The sequence below is a fragment of the Eubalaena glacialis genome, chromosome 5 (genome assembly GCF_028564815.1).
Source record: "Eubalaena glacialis isolate mEubGla1 chromosome 5, mEubGla1.1.hap2.+ XY, whole genome shotgun sequence".
In the NCBI taxonomy this organism is placed as follows: Eukaryota; Metazoa; Chordata; class Mammalia; order Artiodactyla; family Balaenidae; genus Eubalaena; species Eubalaena glacialis.
Window position 1 is genome coordinate 42,718,029 of NC_083720.1, and position 20,327 is coordinate 42,738,355.

A 20,327-nucleotide genomic window follows, 5' to 3' on the forward strand; every position below is an offset into this window, starting at 1 on the left:
TTCCAAGGAGAAACTTTCATGGTAATGGTGATGACAATGACAATGAGAATAGATAATAAATATTGATTCCTTGCTATGTGTTTTTTAATTATTGCCTAATTTAACCTTTGTAACAACTCTATAAGGAAGGTGCTAGTATTATTATTATGCTTATTTTGCAGATGAGGAAATGAAGGCACAGAGCAACTAAGGAAATTGCCCAAAGTCAAACAGCAATTTAAAAGTAGTTGCTTAACAGCAAAGTGTTTCTTTTCCTAGTATTTCTTAGAATTGGTGTGTCCTTAAGAGTACAAAAAAGCCACCTGCCTAATGGAAAGGAGCTCTCTGACTTACTGTACTTGTGGTGTAAATTTATTTAATAGCAAGCAACATCATTCACATCACAGTCCCAAACCAAGTCATTTTCTGCCTGGATGTCATAGACTTTAACTGGTCTCCCTGTGTCCAACCTAATCCCATACTAATTCATTCTGCATGTGGTTGTCGTTGTGGTTTCTTCAGAACATAGACTGGAGCATGTTACCATTCAAGAGTCCCATTGATTTCAGTATAAACGTCTAACTCTTTAATATGACTTAAATGATTCTCCATGACTTGGTCCTTACCTGTCTCTCTGGCTTTGCCTCCAGCAGCTTCCCATCCTGAATTTTCCCTGCAGGTAAAATAAACTCTATCCCATTTTTCTAATACGCTATGAACTCTTACACCTTTTCTCTTTTTCCCAATCTCCTGTTCCTTCTCCTCTGCTTTGAGTAAATACCATTTGTCTTATATACCCCAGCTTTACTATATTTTCCACAGGGCTTTCCCAGACCCTATACAGATGTCAAATTATATAGTCCCACAACTAAATATACAGTAAACATATTTTGTTGGAATTATTTACTTAATATGTGGACTTATTCACTTGGTTTCCCTAGCACTTAACATTGGGTCTGGAAATAATAAACTTAATATAAATGTTAGTGCATTTTTGAGTGAATGAATGAATATCATTTTAGAGTAAGAACTTAGAAGGTACCATAAATGAGGATGGTCACTATGAAAAAGAAATTAGATTAAAGGAGAAGGTATGCTTGATAATCTTTCTATGCCTTGCAAATATAGTATTATTTATGTCCATTATGTATTATGTAATTATTATGTCCATTTTCACCACTACATTGCGGGCTCCCAGGCAAGACAGATGACATATTACTCATGTCATATACTACGACTAGAAACATACTTCACTCTGGAGATGGTAATATATTTTTGTTTCCTTAATTGTCAGTGAGTGCCCACTGTCCACTGAAAATTACCAAAATAATTACAGAGTCAATTGGATGTCATTCCTGTATTGTCAAAAGGAGGATTCAGACTGATTTTTTTAGAAAGACATTCATTGCATAAAGTGAGATCCACCTGTATGCTTCTGTAAAAGGTTGACTGAGTCATTTTCTGTTTTCGAGTTTCAGCTGCTTTTTTTTTTTAATATCTTTATTGGAGTATAATTGCTTTACAATGCTGTGTTAGTTTCTGCTGTATAAAAAAGTGAATCAGCTATATCTATACATATATCCTCATATCTCCTCCCTCTTGTGTCTCCCTCCCGCCCTCGCTATGTCACCCCTCTAGGTGGACACAAAGCACCAAGCTGATCTCCCTGTGCAATGTGGCTGCTTCCCACTAGCTATCTATTTTACATTTGGTAGTGTATATATGTCAATGCTACTCTCTCACTTTGTCCCAGCTTACACTTTCCCCTCCCTGTGTCCTCAAGTCCATTCTCTACATCTGTGTCTTTATTCCTGTCCTGTCCCTAGGTTCATCAGAACCATTTTTATTTTTTTTAGATTCCATATATATGTGTTAGTATATGGTATTTGTTTTTCTCTTTCTGACTTACTTCACTCTGTATGACAGACTCTAGGTCTATCCACCTTAATACAAATAACTCAATTTTGTTTATTTTTATGGCTGAGTAATATTCCATTGCATATATGTGCCACATCTTCTTTATTCATTCATCTGTCAATGGACACTTAGGTTGCTTCCATGTCCTGGCTATTGTAAATAGTGCTGCAATGAACATTGTGGTACATGACTCTTTTTGAATTATGCTTTTCTCAGGGTATATGCCCAGTAGTGGTATTGCTGAGGGCAACACTCTTTCTGTGGTTCAGATAATGTTTGATTGTTAATAAACTCCTCCCTAAAGAAGGCAATGATCAGGTTTTGTTCCATTACAAACAGCATGTGATTTATAAAACCCATGATACCATTACAGCATGAAAATTGTCATATCTCTGGGAGGAAACTCTATATCCTAACTTGATAACAAAGACATTAGAAATGTAGCTGGTCCATGGTTCTTTCATACACAGGAGCCTCTCAGAGAGAGAAAACAAAAGATCTAAAAGCTGATGCCTCAAAAACTAGCCATCCGACAGCCCACAGAGATGATGAATGAGCTGTCAAGGAGATGAATAAACACTAACTCTGCCATCACATTCAATATTTTATTTTGATCAAATAAATGTCATTATAAAGTTACTTCATTTGAGAATCATCCAGTTGGAGAGAACCTTAGAAATGTTATTAATAAGAAGAACTAATATTCATTCAATATTAACTAGGGGCTTGGAAACTTAAGTGGACTACCATCTACAGTTCTCCCAACAACGCTATGAGATAGTTAAACTGATCCCATTGTTAGAGATAGGGTCACTGATGCAAAGAGAAGAACTAACTTGCTCAAGGTCTCATAACTATAAAATAGCAGAACAAGAATTTAAACCTAGACAGTTATAGTTCCAGAACTGTTCTTTTCAGTAAAGTTAACCCTTTACCTTAGAGATGAAGACAACAATGTAAGCATAGTTAAAATTGATGAATTCTTAACACTAGTCTCTGTATAAACAGCATACATTCATTATGTTGTTTACTTCCCAAAATAGCACTATAAATGTAAACCTAAACACCTAGCAGGGGAATAATTATGAAAAGTAATTCAGTTAAACCCAAAGAATCTCAGAAATGTTCAAAATTGGTGTTACCATGTACCATGGAAAAATTTTCACTACTCTTGTAAGAGACCAGAATTTATTCTTTGGAGAAATGAAAATCAGAGAGGTTTTGAGTGCAGAATCACTATGTATCTTAGGGGTTGCGGGTGAGATACTGAAAAATGTGGATTTCATGGAAGCCTGCAGAATGAATGGGTAGAACCCAAGTGCCAAACTTTTTTTAAAATTTATTTTTATTGTGATATAATTGATATATAACATTGTGTAAGTTTAAGGTGTACAATGTGTTGATTTGATACATTTTTATATTGCAATATGATTACCACTATAGCCTAAGCTAACACCTCAGTCACCTCACATAATTATCATTTCACTTTGTGGTTGGAACAATTAAGATCTAGTCTCTTAGCAACTCTGAAGTTTATAATATTGTATTGTTGTCTTTAATCAATATACAGTGCCTTAGATCTCTTCTAGTTGCAATTTTGTACATTTAAAAAACACATCTCCAATTTCCCCACCCCACCGCCAGCCCCAGCCCCTGGTAATCACCATTCCATGTACTCTCTGATTTTACAAGTTGGGCTTTCTTAGATTCTACATATAAGTGGTATCATACAATACTTTTCCTTCTCTTTCTGGCATATCTCACTTAGCATAGCCCTCAGGTTTCATCCACGGAGTTGCAAATGTCAGAGTTTCCTTCTTTCTCATGGCTGAATAATATTCACAGCATATCTACACTACATCTACTTTATCCATTGATTTGTTGACAGACACTTGTTTCCCCCCCTCCCCCATATCTTGGCTATTGTGAATAATACTGCAATGAACATGAGAGTGCATATATCTTATAAATAGATATATCTTTTAAATATCCTGTTTTCATTTCCTTTGGGTATATACCCAGAAGTGGAATTGTTGAATTAATGGTAATTCTATTTTTAATTTTTTGAAGAGTAACCATACTGGTTTCCATAATGGCTGAACCAGTTTACACTTCCACCAAGTGTACAAGGGTTCCCTTATCTCTGCATTCTCACAAACACTTGTTATCTCTTGTTGTCATAATGACAACCATTAAAACATGTGTGAGGTGTTGTCTCATTGTGATTTTGATTAGCACTTCCCTGATTATTGGTGATGTTGAGCATCTTTTCATGTACGTGTTGGCCATTGGATGTCTTCTTTGGAAAAATGTCTATATAATTCCTCTGGTCATTAATTTCCAAATACCAACAGAATGGAGGATGTGAGATGGTTTTACTTTCCCAGGTTGGCTTTAAGGCTGAACTTAGCTGGAACCTTCTCTCTATGCCTGTAGTCTTAGGACCTCTCCATGTGGTCTATCTAAGAGGGTATATTCAGGGACTAAGTCAGAAGCCTGCAGTCCTTTTAAGTGCTAGGCATAGACTGGCAAAGCAGCACTTCTCCCATGTTCCACTGATCAAAGCCGTCACAGGCCAGCCCTGGTTCAAGAGGAGAAAACAGACCCCACATCTCAAAGAGAGGAGTGTCACAAAATCTACAGCCATCTTTTGTCATCTATAGTCTACCTCTGATCACAAAGCACTTGCATATTATCTGGGTTCACTACATTAGAAAATATTCACACCCATATAGCTCTATTTTTGTTTGGCTATGAAGTTTCTATGGGACAGCATCTTTAAAATCGTTGAGGGTCCTCTTACATAACAAAGAGAGTCTATGAGGAATCCAAGAAGATCAAGACAAATCTTCCAGTCCTCCTAAAGGCTAGATCCAGAACTGGCATAACATCATATCTGCTGCACTCCAAGGATCAAATTTAGCTCACATTAAAGGAGGAGGAAAACAGATTTCACCTGTCAGTGGAAGGGGTATCACAGAATTTACAGTCATCTCTACAATTATTTAAGAGAACATAGGGTGAGAATAGAGATCTGTATATAAGAGAGTTAAATGCTCAACTACAGAGTCAATAGATAACGTTTACAATTAATAAAGAAAGAGAAGTATAAACATATTACTTAGAGTTTTTGAGGTAAATAAAAGAAACAATGAATTTAAGAGCTGAAAGTAGATCTGGGAAGAGGATTTGCAGATAGGGAGCGATGGACAAAGCTTCTGCTATATTTCACTTTAGCCTTTTTGGTAATATTTCATTATTTTCCCTATGCTCATGAATTACATGACAAAAATAAAATTTAATTTCAAAAGAGTAGTTTCTCTCTATTTTTTTCAAGTACAGTCAGAATTATACTTCACTGGTCTAAAATGCAATTGAATGAATTTGGTAGTGTGTTATTATTCTAAACTAAGTAACAAAACAATTCAACAGGAACCTCTATCTCTGCTTCAGGATAAACTCAGTAAGTTAAAATAATACAGAATACTTTTTTTTTTTTAATTGGAGGTGCCAATACTGTAGTTATAGAAGGAAAACAACTGAGATTATAAGTGCACATATCTCTTTTTGTAACCAATATTTTTCACACTTTCAAAGTGTGTCAAAATGCATGCTAATTTTATAGTTGAATTTCAAAATAACACTCTTGGTAATATTTGTGTGTGTGGCGCTATACCTTTGATAAATAACTTTCCTACACATATATATTTTTCACCCTCATAACATCTGTGTGACTTTTGTTGAATAAGCATTATTATTATTATCTTCATTGTCACAAGAAAGAAAGTGATGTTCACATGAGCTAAGTACATCACCATGATCCTGTGGTTACTAATTGTTAGAGTTGGTTTCCCTGTTCCAAACCTTAACCTCTTTCATCACAATTGGTACTGGTCTGTCAAATCTTTAAAAGAGCATATCCAGAGTGGGGGAGGGAAAGAGTACTGTAAATGTTCATCTGCATCTGGAAAGTAGGATCACATTTGGGCATTTCACAGGAATGAATATAGTCCTGATGCGTATAATAGCAATAGTAGTAGCGGTAGTAGTATTTATTTATGATTCTTAATCAAGAAGAAAAACAGAGTCTTTCTTGCTGCACACAATGTACAGAAAAGGATTCTAATTCAGTAACATTTTAATGAGATTGTTGAAAATCTTCTTCAGTTAGGAGAGGAACATTTTCCATAATACTTCCTTCTAGATAGTGTCAAAGCATATGTAATTTGAACTTGACCAAATTGTGAACTGCCAACAGTTCAAAGCCTGGTTTGAGGAAACTCTGACATGATTTTTAATAGGAATGAAAATGTGGATCCTGTATGGAAAAGTTTCAGAGACACATTTCACAACACAGGGGACTCAGCTGCTCCTCTTGCATGGACTGGTGTGACAGTCCAAACTTATTTTCTAAATAGGCTCAGCTCATGGGCCTGCAAATTTGGCTTTGAGGAACAGGGTTGCCATCTTGTATAATTGTTATGTGCTGTGTCTTTGATAAATAACTTTCTTATATACATTTTTTTTATACCCTCATAACATCTGTGTAACTATCTTTGAACAGGAATTATTATCTTTATTTTTCAAAGGAAAAAAGTGAAGTTCACACAAGCTAAGTTACTAGGAGGTGTGGGTTCCAAGCTCAGCTATGAGTTATCTGTATGACCAAGAGAATATTGCACCACTGGGTCTCAGCATTCTCATCTGAGGGCTGATTAAATGGCATTTTCCAAAGTGTGGTGCCCACACCAGCAATGGCACCCAAGCCAGTCTTAGTCAAGGTAGAGTTGAAATTTTAAATCATGATAGTTTTTGGTTATTTTAATATGGATTAGAATAAAAGAAAAACACAATATCTGTTCTGAAGTTCCACAGATATTATTGCTTGGGATGAGACTAGAGTAGGTAATTAAATTGTTGCAGTTAGTCAAGTTAAAGGAAAAAAAAAAAAAACACACAAATAATAATACAAGGAGCATATATAAATGTAAAATTCTTGAGATGAGGAAGAAAATGGTAAACACTGAACCAGAAGAGTCCAGTGTCTGAAAAATGTTATGATTTTTTCCTTAAAAGACAAGAAAAGCAACAACAAAACAAATAAATATAGTCTACATTAATAAAAAAAATGAATAATAACAGTTACAATTTATAGCAGCACTGCAAGGAAGGAACTATTATTTTTCCTATTTAACAAATAGACAGCAGTTCAGAGAGATTGAATATTTTTTGCCAGGAACACACAGCTAACACGTAGCAGTGCTAGGATTCAAAGCAGGTTCCTGATAACTGGGAAGTCCATGGTGATCCACAGGCTGTGGTAGAACTTGTTGGATAAGAGTTGGGAAGTTAGGACTTTGGAATCAAACTGTTCGAACTGGCATCTTGGCCTCACCATTTTCTAGTTGTGAGACTTTGAGCATGTTGCTGAACTTTTTGTGTCTTGGTTTCCACATCTGTAAAATAAGGTAAAGAAGAAGAAGAAGGTGCTGGTCAAAGGGTAGAAAGTTTCAGTTTTGCAGGACGAATAAGTCCTGGAAATCTAATGTACAGCATGGTGCCTACGGTTAACAATACTCTATATATATAGTTGACCCTTGAATAATGTCGGGGTTAAGGGTGCCAATCCCCCACCGTCAAAAATCCATATGTAACCTTATAGTCATCCCTCCCTATCCGCGGTTCCACATCTGCGGATTCAACCACGGAGAGTGTATTACCGTGGTAAGTATTTACTGAAAAAAATTTGCATGTAAGTGGACCTGTGCAGTTCAAACCTGTGTTGCTCAAGGGTCAACTGTAGTTGACATTTACTAAAAGAGTAGGTCTTAAGTGTTCTTATCACACACAAATCACAGTAACTATGTGAGATGATGGATTTGTTAGTTATTTTGATTGCAGTATTTCATAATATATATAAAAACATCGCATTGTTAAAAAATCCAATGTCTTGGGACTCTCCTAGTGTGAAAGACAAAAAAAAGTAAATAATAATAATAGTAAAGTGTTTATAGAGTTCTTATTATTATAAAAGAAGATATCCATAGTGAGCATTCAGCACATCACCTGATACATAATAAGCACTTGTTAATGTCCAAGCTGTTGTTGCTATTATTTCTGTGGTTGACATGCTCTCTTTGTAACTGAACTCCAAAATAACATCCTTGGTAATATTTGTATGATGTTATGCCTTTTACAGATAATTTTTCTATACATATTTTTATTTGCATGGAAAGCCTTCTTCTGCCTTTTACACATCCAGGTTTACTTATCTCCTTTTTCCCCAGGATCACTTTGTGTCTCACATTAGGCTTTGGATCTTACAATACTTATAAAGCTTCAACTGTCATATTTCTTAGGCTTGGTGTTTCCACCTTTTTCTCCTTCTTTCCCATAAGTGGCAGAATTCTGAAAGATGGTACCATGAAGGATAATAGCCGTCATTTGTTGTGTGCCAGCTCTGCAACAGCACTTTCCATACATTAACTAGACACTCTTACAATAACACTTGGTGTGGTTGTCTTCATTACTACTAGGAGATAAGGAATTTGGGGTGTAGAGAGGTGAAGTGACTTGCCAACTCTTACAGATTTTGGAATGTGGTGGGACCAGGATTCACACCCATTTCCACCTGGCTCCACAATGCATGGCCTCAATCAGCCAACACACTGCCCACTTTTGATTCAACTATGACCTGAAATCCCAGTGGTCTGGGACTTTCCTAGGGTTCACTCAGGAGCTGTCAAGTTTTGTTTACAAATGATTCCCATAACTCTCCTATCCTTTTACCAAGAATATTCTTATGTTGGGGCTCTAGGAACACTCCTTCCATCTTTAAACATAAATCTGGCAAAGTATTCTCTTAAGTCATCATCTGAGCAGGAGGAAATGTTTTGTTTGTTTGGTTTCAAAGTGGTGTCCTTTTTCCAGATAAATCTATATTCCCTTTGACTAGTTTAATATTTTCTAATTCAGACTTGATGTCTGGTAGCATTTGGTTATATACTGGGTCTTTTCGATGATCACAAATTGTTAGCAAGGATGCCAAACTCTCTGAGTCCACATTAGTCATCTCAGTCAAATCCTCAAATTTTGCAGGAGGATTCATTTTAATAGGGACCAAGATTCCCAATCTTCTTTATAGTTTTAAGGCTGTCAAGGAAACCTGGAACATTGGGGTAACATCAATCCCTGCAACACAATATCTGACCTGATATGGTCTTTCTTATGATTCAGCTCAGTGAAGAAAACTTCCAGGAAGAATATTCTGAATTATATTTCAATTTCTATTATGATTTTGCTGGTGATTAACGTTTCTCAGCTTGCAAAATGGCCAGTGGCACTGAAGATCATTTTAACTTACACTGACTGCCATTTTGAAAGCTTTCCTCCTAGAGAATTTTGACCTTAAAGGATCAACTGTTTTTACAGTTAATACACGTGAGCTATGATGTCTTACAGTATAGGCACTATCATTAAGCAGCATCAACCTGGGAGCTTAGCACCTTTATTCCTCTCTCTCTCTTTTGCTGTTGTGAACTTCTCTCCAGTGCTTTATTTATACATGAACATCCAATGATATTTGACATGGGGAGAGGGGGATGTACTAGAATTGAAACTGAATACAGGTACAGGAAAAGAGCAGACAGGGAGGAATTTGGGGGAATTATCACTTATGTGCTTGGCATCATTTTGAATCCTTGTGTGGATTCAATATGTGACATAATTTAGTCCTCGCATTAAAGCCACTTCTATTTATCTCTATCAGCATCTATCTCTCTATCAAGCCATCAGATCCTCCCATCTGTACACAAGCACAGAGTGAAACTTGAGGTAAGGTTTAATTAACACAAATGTTGACCCTTACTGGGTGTGAACATTTGGGTGTTTTCATTCTTATTTTCCCTTTGTACATTTTATTTTGGTGTGAATATTTTCAATTAAAAAATGCAGTGTTATCAAAGTTCTTATTCCTAAAATAAATAATAATCTGGGGTTTCCATAAGCAGGCTCTGAGATAGTTTAGAGTGAATGGAGTACCCTGAGGAACAGCCCCTGTGGAGCTGGCAGGGAAAGCAGAACAAACAGAGTGGGGTGAGTACGTAAACTGTGATGCAGACCAAAGAGCCTCTTAGACCCACAAGAAGGTCTGGGCCTGAAATAGCCCATCAAAGTTGTCTCACATGGGGCTAAAATGACCAGTCCTTTTTATCTCTGCCCATTAGCTGGATATGGTCAGCTCCTGGAAGTGTTGTGATCTTTTGTGAGATGGCTCTCTGCCACTGAGGCCATCCCTGTAGGCACAGATGGCTGAAGGCTGATCACCATCAGTGTTCTTTGCAACTGGGGTAACAAGTCATTCCTTAAAGGGAGACCTGGGTATCACCCAGGGTCTGCTTTATGGGTGTATGATCGCTGCCATCACTCAAGACCCTGTGCTCAGAGGAGCCTATGTTTGGTTCAAAGCTCTGCATTTCTGTCCTGAAATTCTTAATAATTGTAAAATGAATCCCTGCATTTTCATTTTGCACTAGGCCTTGTACATTATGTAGCTGGTCCTGAGTAGTACATCTCTATGTCCAGTGCAGTTCGTACTCTGTGAGATTCTGATGTAACCTGATGGAGTGGTCCGGCCATTGAAGATGAACTTCCAGAGTGAAACAGGAAGTTTTAGCGCATGTTGCTCCACCGCTGTGCTGATGCAGAAGAAAAATATTGAGATCCTCTGAAATGCAATTAAACTTCCATATAATTTAGCTAGTTAGGTCTAAGTAAATGTAATTAGAGGTTACCCAGTGAAATTAGGCAACTGAGTCAAAATGAAGTATAATTATTTTTTTCCCTCTTTTTTTGGTATAACTTTTTTTATGGTGGTAAGTGTTGAGTAGATAGATGCAGGGCTGATTTGTTTGAATCATCCCTTTTGCTCTCTTTTTTCCCTTAGGCTGTTGGTAACTGAAGCAGAAACAAAATAGATTACTAGAACTGGAGGCTCTCCAACTTCAGTCTTTCATAAGTTAAGAAAATGAGGCCCCACAAGGACCTTCCCTAAGGTCACACAGCTGCTCAGGGCCAATCCATGAACTAAACTCAATTCTCTTGATTTTAAATAGGGTATTTTTTCCACTATATTTGAGGTATAATTTTTTTCACTATGTTACATCACCAGTGATTCTGACATTAATTATCTGATGGGAGGCATTGCAGTCCATGCTTAATTTCTCAGTAGCTCAGAAAATTTCTAGTAAATCGAGTCCCAATTAAAATCTGTATACCAAAAGTGGGATGGCAGATGTGTGAGATAACTATCCAAGCTGCAAATGCTGTCATTTCTCTCTTGAGTTAGAGTTGTCAAGAGCTGCACCTGGTAGGTTTCATTCCAAATGGTTGCAGTGAATTCACTTCAAGGTGCTACCTGTTCCTCTTTGTATAAGCAGAGTTGTCAAAACAGGAAGTCCGATTATAATGGGGTGACAAAATCAGCCTGAGGCTGCATTTGCATATCTGGTAACTTTAAATATAACATCCCTACAGATGAGAACCTTCATAAAAATTTAGAGGGCAGAAACTGTGATTTTGCCTTCATACACAAAATGTGTTGATGGAAGGCTGATGGTTTGAAACAATGCCAATATGCAAAATTATGCCAAATATCATTGCTTTTGGGGTTGGTTGAAAATGAAAGATTCAGGCCAATGATTCCTTCCTGGAAGCTAAAATAAACCTGGAACAATAGAATATGATATTGGGGACAGGCCAGAAGCCGTCACAGAGCTTTGGGTAGCCAATAAGAAGTTACAATAAACTCTGTCTCTAGCATTTCCAATCACCAGCAATCTTAGGTGATGTTTGTGTATTGTTTTCCTGGTGTCTTAAACTTGAGTTTTACCTATATATTTTGCTTTGACTTCTCCTGAAGCTACACATGTTGCTTCCATCTTCAGTGAGGGGAAAAAAAATAAATAAGGTAACTCCTGCCTATGAGTAGCATTCTTGCAAACTCAGAAAGATTTAGATTGATGAATTAGGGTGGATACTTCTTTGCTGCCTCCCCTGTGTCCTTTCCATTCTTTTACTTTTGGAAATTCATACCCACCCAATTTTAGCCAATACATTTAAGGTGGATTAGATCTACTTCCAGAAACGAGGCCCCATTGGCCTGAACCAGTCAGCACATCCCATGCCTCTGGTCACAATGATTGGCTCAGACTGGGGTTCATACCAGGTTAGAGATTCTGACCCACTGTGACTTCTGCAAGACAGCAGTTCTCTCCTCTCTTCTGGTCCTGGTGGTGAAAAGATACAAGGCTTAGAGCCATTTTGCCGTAATCAGGTGAGCCAGGCTGGTGACTAAACCAATAGAAAAGAAGGAAGATATGATTTTAAAAAGCACTGATGGGACTTCCCTGGCCAGTGGTTAAGACTTTGCCTTCCAGGGCAGGGGGTGCAGGTTCAATGCCTGGTCAGGGAGCTAAGATCCTACATGTCTCAGGGCCAAAAAACCAAAACATAAAGCAGAAGTAATATTGTAACAAATTCAATAAAGACTTAAAAAAAAAAACACTGATGACCTAGCTTGAGCCATCTAGATGAAGTCATTCTTCTGCACTTTTCAGTTACTTGATCCTCTTTTTGGTTTTGACAATTTGAGTATTTGTTTGTCCCTCATAACATAAAGACCATTAAATCATCCATCACACACCAGATCCTTTAAGCAGACCCAAGCTTCCCACCAAAGCATCCCACCAGGAACTGAGAATATCCTAGCCTTAGAACTTGACCCCATCTCTGGATACTTGTCAGACTTTACCTACCCAGCTTTTACCTACTCAGTGAGGTGAAGAATGTGTTAACTAACATTATTGTGGTAAACATTTCCCGGTATACATGTGTATCAAATCATCACATTGTGTACCTTAAACTCACACAATGTTATATGTCAATTATATCTCAATAAAGCTGGGAAAAAAGAACAGACATGTCAGACACATATATAGGCACACAACAGCACATAGACCCATAAGAAATACAGATACTCAGTTGTCCTTAGGTACACCTCTCACAACTCAGAGACAACTGTAGTATGCAAACAAGAACATATGCCTTCAGTGATAAGGAATTATTTTTCTTCAAATAAACTTTGAAAATTTGTATCTGGGACTTGACAAATTGAGCTTCATATACAATCAATATAATGGCAAAAAATCCTTACTATCCATACTGCTGTAAAATTATAAGGCTCAGATGAATTTTTATTTTTCTATTTTTTTGAGATAGAAGTTTAGCCTGCTGATTTTCAGTCTTTTTTCTTTTCAGATATATGTTATACATTTCCATCTAAGATACAAATTCCTCTCTAAGGAAAGCTTTAGCTTTATCTCACAAATTTGGATAATGTAGTTTTTCAATAAACATAAAAATATTTTCTAACCATTTTTAAGCTAGGGTATTTAGAACTTATTTCGTAATTTTCCCAAATATGTGGCATTTCAATTTAAACTTTGTTATTAATATCTATCTTAATTGCTTTCTATACAAAGAACATACCTTATGTGATTTGCATCCATTGAGCTACAGTATACAGTAAGTCCCGTACATACGAAGCTTCAAGCTGCGAACTCTCAAAGACGTGAATGTGCGTTTGAATGTACAATCATGTAAGTTAGTTCAGGTGTCTGGCGTACATTGTCACGTGCAGCTTGCCCTCCATCTCCTATTGTTTATGATCCTTCAGCTCTACTATTTCCCACGTCCTCTCCCCCGCTCCAGTCAGTAACTCTTCTTGCCTGTTCACTCTACGCCACCCCTGTATGCCAGCTGTTGGACTGTACTACTGTACTTTTTGAAGTACTGTACAGTAAGATTAAAAATGTTTTCTTTATTTTTAGGTTTGTTTGTTTTTTATGTATTATTTGTGTGAAAAATATTACAAACCTATTACAGTACTGTATTACATAGCCGATTGTGTTAGTTGGGGACCTAGGCTAACTTTGTTGGACTTATGAACAAATTGAACTTACGAGTGAGCTCTCGGAATGGAACTCGTTCGTATGTAGGGGACTTACTGTACATCTTTATTGTGTACTCCTTTCTATGTATTTGTTACATTTCACTGTAAAAGGTTGAAAGACTAAAATGAGCTCTCATAATGTGTAATAAAATCATAGAATTATATTTTCCAGAAAAAAAAATACCAAGAGTTACAGACAGGCAGAGTTGAGCATATTTAGATTCAAAAAGCTTTTTAAAAAAGAAAAGAAGAAGGTTGGAAAAGTTTAAAGTCAAGTCAAAAGAAAACAAAAGAAATATATGGATATTCCTCTGTCCCTGAATATACATAGGTACATAGGTATATTCAGGGACAGAGGAAGTATAGTCATCCTTTACAGATCAAAAGACACACTATTGGGTTAGAACTTTAAAATTACACCATGCATTGCTTAGTTTTTTAATAAAATTATCATAATTGACATATTTAGAATTTTTTTTTTTAAACATCTTTATTGAAGTATAATTGCTTTACAATGGTGTGCTAGCTTCTGCTTTACAACAAAGTGAATCAGTTACACATATACATATGTTGCCATATCTCTTCCCTCTTGCATCTCCCTCCCTCCCACCCTCCCTATCCCACCCCTCTAGGTGGTCACAAAGCACCGAGCTGATCTCCCTGTGCTATGCGGCTGCTTCCCACTAGTTATCTATTTTACATTTGGTAGTGTATATATGTCCATGACACTCTCTCACCCTGTCACATCTCACCCCTCCCCCTCCCCATATCCTCAAGTCCATTCTCTAGTAGGTCTGTGTCTTTATTCCCATCTTGCCACTAGGTTCTTCATGACCTCTTTTTTTTTTTTTTTTTTTTTTTTCCCTTAGATTCCATATATATGTGTTAGCATACTGTATTTGTTTTTCTCTTTCTGACTTACTTCACTCTGTATGACAGACTCTAACTCCATCCACCTCATTACAAACACCTCCATTTCATTTCTTTTTATGGCTGAGTAATATTCCATTGTATATATGTGCCACATCTTCTTTATCCATTCATCCGATGATGGACACCTAGGTTGCTTCCATGTCCTGGCTATTGTAAACAGAGCTGCAATGAATATTTTGGTACATAACTCTTTCTGAATTATGGTTTTCTCAGGGTATATGCCCAGTAGTGGGATTGCTGGGTCATATGGTAGTTCTATTTTTAGTTTTTTAAGGAACCTCCATACTGTTCTCCATAGTGGCTGTATCAATTTACATTCCCACCAACAGTGCAAGAGTGTTCCCTTTTCTCCACACCCTCTCCAGCATTTATTGTTTCTAGATTTTTTGATGATGGCCATTCTGACCGGTGTGAGATGATACCTCATTGTAGTTTTGATTTGCATTTCTCTAATGATTAATGATGTTGAGCATTCTTTCATGTGTCTGTTGGCAATCTGTATCTCTTCTTTGGAGAAATGGCTATTTAAGTCTTCTGCCCATTTTTGGATTGGGTTGTTTGTTTTTTTGTTATTGAGCTGCATGAGCTGCTTGTAAATCTTGGAGATTAATCCTTTGTCAGTTGCTTCATTTGCAAATATTTTCTCCCATTCTGAGGGTTGTCTTTTGGTCTTGTTTATGGTTTCCTTTGCTGTGCAAAAGCTTTTAAGTTTCATTAGGTCCCATTTGTTTATTTGTGTTTTTATTTCCATTTCTCTAGGACCTGGGTCAAAAAGGATCTTGCTGTGACTTATGTCATACAGTGTTCTGCCTATGTTTTCCTCTAAGAGTTTGATAGTGTCTGGCCTTACACTTAGGTCTTTAATCCATTTTGAGTTTATTTTTGTGTATGGTGTTAGGGAGTGTTCTAATTTCATACTTTTACATGTACCTGGGCAATTTTCCCAGCACCACTTATTGAAGAGGCTGTCTTTTCTCCACTGTATATGCTTGCCTCCTTTATCAAAGATAAGGTGACCATATGTGCGTGGGCTTATCTCTGGGCTTTCTATCCTGTTCCATTGATCTATATTTCTGTTTTGGTGCCAGTACCAAACTGTCTTGATTACTGTAGCTTTGTAATATAGTCTGAAGTCAGGGAGCCTGATTCCTCCAGCTCCATTTTTCGTTCTCAAGATTGCTTTGGCTATTCGGGGTCTTTTGTGTTTCCATACAAATTGTGAAATTTTTTGTTCTAGTTCTGTGAAAAATGCCAGTGGTAGTTTGATAGGGATTGCATTGAATCTGTAGATTGCTTTGGGTAGCAGAGTCATTTTCACAATGTTGATTCTTCCAATCCAAGAACATGGTATATCTCTCCATCTATTTGTATCATCTTTAATTTCTTTCATCAGTGTCCTATAATTTTCTGCATACAGGTCTTTTGTCTCCTTAGGTAGGTTTATTCCTAGGTATTTTATTCTTTTTGTTGCAATGGTAAACGGGAGTGTTTTCTTAATTTCACTTTCAGATTTTTCATCATTAGTATACAGGAATGCAAGAGATTTCTGTGCATTAATTTTGTATCCTGCTACTTTACCAAATTCATTGATTAGCTCTAGTAGTTTTCTGGTAGCATCTTTTGGATTCTCTATGTATAGTATCATGTCATCTGCAAACAGTGACAGCTTTACTTCTTCTTTTCCGATTTGGATTCCTTTTATTTCTTTTTCGTCTCTGATTGCTGTGGCTAACACTTCCAAAACTATGTTGAATAATAGTGGTGAGAGTGGGCAACCTTGTCTTGTTCCTGATCTTAGTGGAAATGGTTTCAGTTTTTCACCATTGAGGACAATGTTGGCTGTGGGTTTGTCATATACGGCCTTTATTATGTTGAGGAAAGTTCCCTCTATGCCTACTTTCTGCAGGACTTTTATCATAAATGGGTGTTGAATTTTGTCGAAAGCTTTCTCTGCATCTATTGAGATGATCATATGGTTTTTCTCCTTCAATTTGTTAATATGATGTATCACGTTGATTGATTTGCGTATATTGAAGAATCCTTGCATTCCTGGAATAAACCCCACTTGATCATGGTGTATGATCCTTTTAATGTGCTGTTGGATTCTGTTTGCTAGTATTTTGTTGAGGATTTTTGCATCTATGTTCATCAGTGATATTGGCCTGTAGTTTTCTTTCTTTGTGACATCTTTGCCTGGTTTTGGTATCAGGGTGATGGTGGCCTCGTAGAATGAGTTGGGGAGTGTTCCTCCCTCTGCAATATTTTGGAAGAGTTTGAGAAGGATAGGTGTTAGCTCTTCTCTAAATGTTTGATAGAATTCGCCTGTGAAGCCATCTGGTCCTGGGCTTTTGTGTGTTGGAAGATTTTTAATCACAGTTTCAATTTCAGTGCTTGTGATTGGTCTGTTCATATTTTCTATTTCTTCCTGGTTCAGTCTCGGCAGGTTGTGCATTTCTAAGAATCTGTCCATTTCTTCCAGGTTGTCCATTTTATTAGCATAGAGTTGCTTGTAGTAATCTCTTATGATCGTTTGTATTTCTGCAGTGTCAGTGGTTACTTCTCCTTTTTCATTTCTAATTCTATTAATTTGAGTCTTCTCCTTTTTTCTCTTGATGAGTCTGGCTAATGGTTTATCAATTTTGTTTATCTTCTCAAAGAACCAGCTTTTAGTTTCATTGATTTTTGCTATTGTTTCCTTCATTTCTTTTTCATTTATTTCTGATCTGATCTTTATGATTTCTTTCCTTCTGCTAGCTTTGGGGTTTTTTTGTTCTTCTTTCTCTAATTGCTTTAGGTGCAAGGTTAGGTTGTTTATTCGAGATGTTTCCTGTTTCTTGATGTAGGCTTGTATTGCTATAAACTTCCCTCTTAGAACTGCTTTTGCTGCATCCCATAGGTTTTGGATCGTCGTGTCTCCATTGTCATTTGTTTCTAGGTATTTTTTGATTTCCCCTTTGATTTCTTCAGTGATCACTTCGTTATTAAGTAGTGTATTGTGTAGCCTCCATGTGTTTGTATTTTTTACAGATCTTTTCGTGTAATTGATATCTAGTCTCATAGCGTTGTGGTCGGAAAAGATACTTGATACGATTTCAATTTTTTTAAATTTACCAAGGCTTGATTTGTGACCCAAGATATGATCTATCCTGGAGAATGTTCCATGAGCACTTGAGAAAAATGTGTATTCTGTTGTTTTTGGGTGGAATGTCCTATAAATATCGATTAAGTCCATCTTGTTTAATGTATCATTTAAAGCTTGTGTTTCCTTATTTATTTTCATTTTGGATGATCTGTCCATTGGTGAAAGTGGGGTGTTAAAGTCCCCTACTATGATTGTGTTACTGTCGATTTCCCCTTTTATGGCTGTTAGTATTTGCCTTATGTATTGAGGTGCTCCTATGTTGGGTGCATAAATATTTACAATTGTTATACCTTCCTCTTGGATCGATCCCTTGATCATTATATAGTGTCCGTCTTTGTCTCTTGTAATTGTCTTTATTTTAAAGTCTATTTTGTCTGATATGAGAATTGCTACTCCAGCTTTCTTTTGATTTCCATTTGCATGGAATATCTTTTTCCATCCCCTCACTTTCAGTCTGTATGTGTCTCTAGGTCTGAAGTGGGTCTCTTGTAGACAGCATATATATGGGTCTTGTTTTTGTATCCATTCAGCCAGTCTGTGTCTTTTGGTGGGAGCATTTAATCCATTTACATTTAAGGTAATTATCGATATGTATGTTCCTATTCCCATTTTCTTAAATGTTTTGGGTTTGTTATTGTAGGTGTTTTCCTTCTCTTGTGTTTCTTGCCTAGAGAAGTTCCTTTAGCATTTGTTGTAAAGCTGGTTTGGTGGTGCTGAACTCTCTCAGCTTTTGCTTGTCTGTAAAGGTTTTAATTTCTCCATCAAATCTGAATGAGATCCTTGCTGGGTAGAGTAATCTTGGTTGTAGGTTTTTCTCCTTCATCACTTTAAGTATATCCTGCCACTCCCTTCTGGCTTGCAGCGTTTCTGCTGAAAGATCAGCTGTTAACCTTATGGGGATGCCCTTGTGTGTTATCTGTTGTTTTTCCCTTGCTGCTTTTAATATGTTTTCTTTATATTTAATTTTTGATAGTTTGATTAATATGTGTCTTGGTGTGTTTCTCCTTGGATTTATCCTGTATGGGACTCTCTGTGCTTCCAGGACTTGATTAACTATTTCCTTTCCCATATTAGGGAAGTTTTCAACTATAATCTCTTCAAATATTTTCTCAGTCCCTTTCTTTTTCTCTTCTTCTTCTGGGACCCCTATAATTCGAATGTTGGTGCGTTTAATGTTGTCCCAGAGGTCTCTGAGACTGTCCTCAGTTCTTTTCATTCTTTTTTCTTTATTCTGGTCTGCAGTAGTTATTTCCACCATTTTATCTTCCAGGTCACTTATCCGTTCTTCTGCCTCAGTTATTCTGCTATTGATCCCATCTAGAGTATTTTTAATTTCATTTATTGTGCTTGTCATCGTTTCTTGGTTCCTCTTTAGTTCTTCTACGTCCTTGTTAAATGTTTCTTGCATTTTGTCTATTCTATTTCCAAGACTTTGGATCATCCTTACTATCATTATTCTGAATTCTTTTTCAGGTAGACTACCTATTTCCTCTTCATTTGTTAGGTCTGGTGTGTTTTGACCCTGCTCCTTCATCTGCTGTGTGTTTTTCTGTCTTCTCATTTTGCTTATCTTACTGTGTTTGGGGTCTCCTTTTCACAGGCTGCATGTTCGTAGTTCCCGTTGTTTTTGGTATCTGTCCCCAGTGGCTAAGGTTGGTTCAGTGGGTTGTGTAGGTTTCCTGGTGGAGGGAACTAGTGCCTGTGTTCTGGTGGATGAGGCTGGATGTTGTCTTTCTGGTGGGTTCGTCCACGTCTGGTGGTGTGTTTTGGGGTGTCTGTGGCCTTATTATGATTTTAGGCAGCCTCTCTGTTAATGGATGGGGCTGTGTTCCTCTCTTGCTAGTTGTTTGGCATAGGGTGTCCAGCACTGTAGCTTGCTGGTCGTTGAGTGAAGCTGGGTCTTGATGATGAGATGGAGATCTGTGAGAGATTTTCGCCGTTTGGTATTACGTGGAGCTGGGAGGTCTCTTGTGGACCAGTGTCCTGAAGTTGGCTCTCCCACCTCAGAGGCACAGCCCTGATGCCTGGCTGGAGCACCAAGAGCCTTTCATCCACACGGCTCAGAATAAAAGGGAGAAAAAATGGAAAGAAAGAAAAAAAGAGGATAAAATAAAATAAAATAAAGCAATTATAATAAAAAATAAGAAAAAAAATTATTAAGAGTAAATTTATTAAGAAAAAAAAATTTTTTTAATTTTTAAAAATAGATTTATTAATTTTTATACTAAAAATAAGAAAAAAATTATTTAGAAAAAATTTATTAAGAAAAAAAATTTTTTAATTTTTTAAAATAAAAAATATGAAAAAACTTATTAAAATTTTTTTTTAAAATAGAAAATAAGGAAA